Below are 6242 nucleotides of genomic sequence, written 5' to 3'. Positions count from 1 at the left end.
GGAAGACCTGTCCCCGGACGGACTGCGTGGCGCCTGGCACACGTGATCCTCCCAGGTATATTTAGAAGAGGTCGCACAGCCTCTAAAATACTCTTTTCAAAGCCAACTTCTGCCTCCTCTCTCAGGCAGATTTTATTAGCCAATTACCTCCCTTCTCCCCGATGACAGAGGCAGCCGAGCCAGCCCTCTGATTCGCTTCACTGATAGAAGAGCCCAAGACCTCGCTTATAAATAACTCCTCGCTTTGCAGAGACACAGAATCTGTCTTCAGACCTCCTGTCCCCCGGGAACGCCTGCACAGTGACAGCTTCCTGCTCCTCCTGCCCGTTGCTGTGGGGACAACCTTGATAGACATGCTGGCCTCCGTGTGGCACGCATGTACTGATGGCCTGCTGAATGCCAGGCTGTGTGCCGGGGGCAGGTGGCAGGGGTGGGCTGCTGGGGGTGGGTTCCCTGAGACCGTGTGTCTGGAAAGGTGAACCGGGAACAGGGTCTGTGTGTCTGAGTGGACGCCTCTGGGGTCACTGGGTGGTCCCCAAGGACAGGTGCACTGGAGAACTCAGAGCCTGTTGTCCTTAGGAAGAAAGGTCTCCACAGACGTGGTGAAGGGTCTCCAGATGAGGTGGTCCTGGTTAGGGGCCAAAATTCAGTGACGAGGCCTTGGAAGAGGAGAGTGCATATGCGCGCGCGCACATACACACACACACACACACACACACACACACACGGGGCACCTGAAGAGGAGCTGAGTCTGAGTGAGCCGTGAAGGGACCCTGGGCCACCAGGGGCTGGAAGAGCCCTGCAGACAGCCTGGTCTCAGGCCTCAGGGCTCCCGTGCTGCACCTGTGTCAGAGCCTGCAGATGACCGGGCCAGTGAGCCCCTTGGGCTCTGCAAGTGTGTGGGGCCTCCAGGCCCCTGCTGGGGACTGGGCTGGACTCAGTTCCCGCCTTGGCCTCAAAGGACCCTGGGGGCAGGTGCTCTATCACAGTGAAGGTGAAGACAGGATTTCTGGTTGGGGAGAGGGGACTCTGCAGACGTGACTGTCCTGGAGTTGGGGTAAAGGCAGACCTGGTATCCCCAGAAGATCGGGGTGTGGTGGGGTGGACAGCCTGGGGATTCTTAATGCTCTTCCACCCATAAATCCAGCACTTCCCACACCGAGGGCACGCTCTGCCGTTGGCCTGGAAGATGGCTTTATGCGGACGCGGATGGGCATTTTTCATTTTAATAGCTGTGTATTTACTTTTATGGTTACCTTCTATTTATGGCAGTGGTGCTGGCTCTGTTTACAGGGTGATGGAAAGTGTCTTTTTTACAGTAATGATGCATGGGGATGGTGCAATCGCGGGGTCACCGCGTGCCTGAGGCTCAGGAGACACTGCAGTGGGTGACCGTGTTTATTGAGGAGCTACTGAGCACCTGCTGCACACAAAGGCAGCAGAGATGCCGACGGGGCCTCCCGGGGCCTCCCGTGGCTGCTGGGAGTTCTGCTCTCAGGTTGCAGTAAGTGTCCAGGACGGGCGCAGGGTGAAGAGACCTCAGTGCCCAGGGAAGTTGCGGGGCCTGCAGTCCATGTGAACATGGGCATGGAGAGGTGCCTGTGTGTCCCTGCGCCACAGGACTTCATCCTCCCATGTGTTTGGAGGTCACAAGTACCAGCTCAATGTCAGCAGGGCTGTCCCTTCTGGAGCCTTCAGAGGAGAATCCATCCCAGACCCTGCCCCCAGCCCTGTCCCTGACCCTGGTGGCTGCCAGCAGACCTTGGTCTTGGCTTGTGACCGCATCACTCCGTTCTCTGCCCACCCCACATGGCTGTCCCCCTCCTGCCTCATAAAGCGGCCACAGGCATTGCCTTCGGAGCCACCTTTGCCCAGGCTGCCCTCTCCAGGTCCTGTGCTGTGTGTACATGGACACTTGCTCCAGCTGGGGCTGCTTCTGAGGTCTGGGTGGACTCGTCACTTGGCCACCATGTGTGAGGGTGGAGGGAACGTAGCTCTGGCTCAGACCTGAGCTTTGTCTGCTCCGGGCTCCTGGTGGCCCCTCAGTCAGTGGCTGTGACTAGCGGGATCTCTGTGATGGCCTCCTACCACGACACCCATGGGGGACGCAGGGCCTTCCCCCAGGCTGCAGCCACCGCATGCCCTCTAATGGCCCTGGCACCCTCCTGCTCTGACCCCACCTGGGCTTCTTACCTCGGGAGGTCACTCCCACTCACCTGGAGGAGCCATTGGGGCCGAGCTGACCATCTGGGGACCACCCTCCACACCGTGTGGTGCTTCTGGGAGCCCCCAGCGTGTGTCCGTTTATAAGTTAACTTTTCTTTTTTCTTTGTGTTTTTCAAAAGAAAATTGTGAGCTGTGTTGGACACTCGCACCAGGTCCCTCTCCTGCTGGACACTCGCACCCAGCCTCCCCAGAGGCGGTTTTTATTCAGGTTGGAATGGACCGGCCAATTTGGCAGTTACCTGCTCTATGATTAAAGGTGTGCTCCTTGATGTTTTCTCGTTTTATTGGTGATTTATTCTTAATGCATTAATTCACGTTAATTGAAACGGAGATATTTCTCTTTTCCATTAAGCTGGTGGCTTGAAAGTGAGAGCTTAGTGCTGAGTTCTGCATATTGAGCAGGGGTGGCTCCTGCTGCCCATGTGCACCTTCTGGAGTAAGCCTGGCCCTCCATGTGGACACCCCATTAGGGTAGGGGCCCCAGGAGCTGCAAGATGGGATGGCTCATCTCCCCTTCCCAGTTTGGTCCCCACTCATCCCACCCCACTGCGCCTGCCCTGAGGGCTCCCAGGGCCCCAGTTACCCGCAGCCAGGGCCATGCATGGCAGGAGGAGGCTCTGGGACAGGGCTGTGCTTTGGAGAGGGGCCTCCTGCTGGATCGAGGTGGGGTCAGTAGATGCAGGAGGCAGCCACGGAGGGATCAGAATGACAGAGAACAGGGAAGGACTGCACCAGGGCCCTGGGGTTGGGGAGTGAGGCTGGATCAAGAGCACTGGAGGCAGAATCTTGGCCACCAGCACCTCCATCTGGGAGAGCCACCGTGGCGTCCCATGGTGGAACAGCCCCTGGTCTTGAGCAAGCGTCCCTGGAGTCTGTGAGCTGAGTGAGTCTTCCCAGGGATCGCGGGCCGGCCTCAGCCACCCTGCCCCGGAGGCCTGGGCCTTAGTGAGTGAGGAAGAGTCTCTGCTATGGTCCATGATTCATCCCATGCCTCCTCCTAAGCCGTCCCCTTGGCCTGGGTCCCTGCCACCTCCTGCATTCCCAGGTGGCCAGTGTGGCTTCTCCCTGTTCCACCCAGGCAGACCCTCCATCGGATTCCTTGGCTGAAGCCTTTCTCTGCCCCCGGCCCCGGGGCGCTCCTCAAGCTGGAGACTAAGCCTGGGGCTCAAGGCTCTTCTGGGCCTGCACAGCCATTCGGGCCTGGGAGTGCGACAGAGCACATCCTAGCTGGCCTGTGTGTGGGACCCACTGAGATGGGCCCTCGGATGCACACGAGGGGAAGCCCTTAGTGTGTTTGCAGCTCTGAGCACACTCATGAGTGTGCACACAGGTGCCCACGTGTGTGCACATGATACCTGACAGCTGTGGCCACCAGGGGAGAGACAAGGCTATGCCTCCCAGTTAGCGGCTGCCTGCCGTGGGCGGGACCTCAGGCCCTGGTGTGGAGGCTGGATCTTCCTTCTGCCTACTGTAGAGGCGGGGCCTCCCTCCCTCATGTTTATTCAAAAGCAAGGCCTGAGCTGGGACTCGGGGTCTCTCCATCCCGCCAGCCGCCTGCTCGTTCTTGAACCAGCGTGTGGCCCTAGGGTGGCATCCCGAGCCTGCAGAGCAGTACTGCTGCTGCTGCCCTCCGTCCCCCTGGTCTTCCTCACCCAGGTGCTCTGTCAGTGTGTTTCCCTGGTGGCGGAGAGCAATGCTGACTGTGGAGAAGGGCCGCTGGATGGGGTCGGTGGACCTCTCTGGAGCCTGGCTGCCGTGCCCCGAAGCCCCAGCTGGCATCTCTGAAAGGAGAGAGAGAAGGCCGGTGGAGCCTCACTGGCCTCCAGCACACTCCTCTCCACTCAGAGCAGCCCTTGGGCACCAGGAGGGTGTGCTGTGGCCCTGCAGGTCCTGCAGAGCTGCCACTCCTTGCCCACACTGACAAGAAGAGCCTGCCACGGGGTTCTGGGAATCAGTGTCTCTGTAGCCCAGAGTGTCCCTTTGGAAGTGGGTGAGCTCACCAGCTGCTTCCCAGTGCCCTCGGGCCCCAACTGGAGCCTCCAGGTGGCACAGAGCCGATTCCCGCCTCTCAGGGGGGTCCAGCTGTGGGCTTGGGCAGGGGGCGCTACACCACTGCCGGGCTTTGAGGTCAGAGGTCTCCTAGTCCTCTGGTCCCTGAGCCCTGAGAGGTGCCATCACAGCTGCCAGCCAGGAGGGCTCTCCCGCCACATGGAGAGAAGGGGAAATGGGCACTCGCAGTGGGCAGCCGAGGTCCTGACCGCACCGAGAGTCCAGGGCATGGAGCTGTGCCTGGAGCAGCCACCTTGAGGGAGGGGCCACACGTCTCTTCCTCGCCTGTGCCTGAGATGGCCGTGCAGGAGCCCCGCACCCATTCCAGGGGACGTGGCCCCTCGGGGGGTGGCTCTAGCCGTGGGTCCCCTGTGTGTTTAATTAGTGTCTGCGCAGGGCCACGCTGACATCATTGTGCACTAATCCTTTAAGAACTGAGACCGTCTCAACTACGCCTGAGTTACAAGCTGAATAAATTAAAACTCCTTGTACACGATATCTTGTAGCCTTATTAAGTGGCAAGATTATGCAAAAAAAAATCGTTAAGTATGATAATGCAAAGAGCGGCGTGATTTGTAACAGGACATTCATTATCTCTCATTCTGCTCTATTTAAGCTCCGTTCCGGGGGAATTAGTGGCATTACTGTTCAAATCTTAACTTTTGTGTTATGAAAGCATGTTCCAGAGCTTTGAAACGTATCTGAAAGCAGAGTCTTGGTTTCCCAGGTCTAACAAGCAGCGGGCAAGCGTGAGGTCTCCCAGGGAGGCTAATCTGGAGATGTCACAGTGGTCGCACCAGTAGATTTTTCCCATCTAATTAAAAATATGTTGTTTTGCTGAAAGTTACCCAATCAAGTCACTTGGAGAGGCTGAGGGAGAGGGGAGAGGCGCTTCCTCCTGGGGCCTGGGGAAGAGCATCCGTTTCTAATGACCACACCAGCTCCATGTCTGGTGGCTCCGGGCTGCCTGGGGACAAGCAGGCTGCAGGCTTCCCTCCTTGGCTGTCACTGACCTTGGCTCCTAGAGAAGGTGTGTGCCCAGAGTAGAGTTCCAGGGCAGAGTGATGTTCTTATGTCGTTTTAACTGCACACCTGATTTGGGGGGACAGTTTTAGGGTCACAGAAACGTGGAGCAGAGAGTATGGAGAGTCCACTCCTCCAGTGTCCCCATCGTGCACAAGGTCCTCTGTGTGGTGCATGTGGCATTCTGTGAATCACCTGGGCACCATCAACTGGAGTCCAGCCAGTGACCACAGTGCGTCAGGCTCACCCGTGGCAGGTTCTGGGTGTGGGCACAGGGATGGTGTCGTGTGTGCACAGAGCAGCGCCCTGTCCTGGAGCCCTGTGCTTGGGGGGGTCTGTTCGCCTCACAGTGCTGCTCTGCAGTGTGTGGGCTGCAGCACCAACAGGCTCAGGACTTTGCTGAAGGTCGGTCAGCTGCTCACTGTCCACGTCGGGAGTTGGAGCCAGCAGTGCTGGTTCTATCTGGTGTGACCACGGGCAGGTGATCTCCAAGAGTAGGAACACTGCTGAGCATGCTCTGGACACTGAGTCCAGGTGCCACCTGCCCTCCTGGAGAGGTGTGTGCATGCTGGGGTCCTCTGGAGCAGGCAGTGGCACGAGGGGCCTTGGTGGCCAGGGCTGTTTCCAGTGCTCCCTTTGCCACACACTTTTTATGATAAGTGACCCAATAAAGCTGAGAGTCCATCCTCTGATTGTTGAGAGCCACAGCCAAGTCAAGATGGGGCCTGGCATTTTGCCAGAAGGCGTGGTCGAGGGGTAACGCCAGCGAGCCATTAAGATGATGATGATTAAGTTAAGCTGTGCATAATTATTAAGATAATGACTGACTGCTGTAACTGGATGATGCTAAACTGAAACAAGCTGTGTATTCAGTTGTGTATCTAGACCTCTGCTGTCCGGCAATAAGATGGTTCCTGCTACCTCGGGTGCCCGCTACTGTTGAG

The 6242-nt window shown here is 58.0% G+C and overlaps 1 long non-coding RNA gene across 1 annotated transcript; it reads left to right on the top strand.

Annotated features, from left to right (window-relative positions):
- The first annotated feature begins 434 nt into the window (after positions 1 to 434).
- On the top strand, positions 435 to 2495 carry LOC144372891 (uncharacterized). Its single transcript, XR_013432721.1, has 2 exons — positions 435 to 1504; positions 2346 to 2495. It is a non-coding gene; the product is annotated as an uncharacterized LOC144372891 (long non-coding RNA).
- Positions 2496 to 6242: the final 3747 nt, after the last annotated feature.

This window comes from Ictidomys tridecemlineatus, unplaced genomic scaffold (genome assembly GCF_052094955.1).
Source record: "Ictidomys tridecemlineatus isolate mIctTri1 unplaced genomic scaffold, mIctTri1.hap1 Scaffold_185, whole genome shotgun sequence".
Taxonomy (NCBI): domain Eukaryota; kingdom Metazoa; phylum Chordata; class Mammalia; order Rodentia; family Sciuridae; genus Ictidomys; species Ictidomys tridecemlineatus.
Note: the sequence above shows the minus strand (reverse complement) of the source record. Positions and strands in the feature narration are given on the sequence as shown.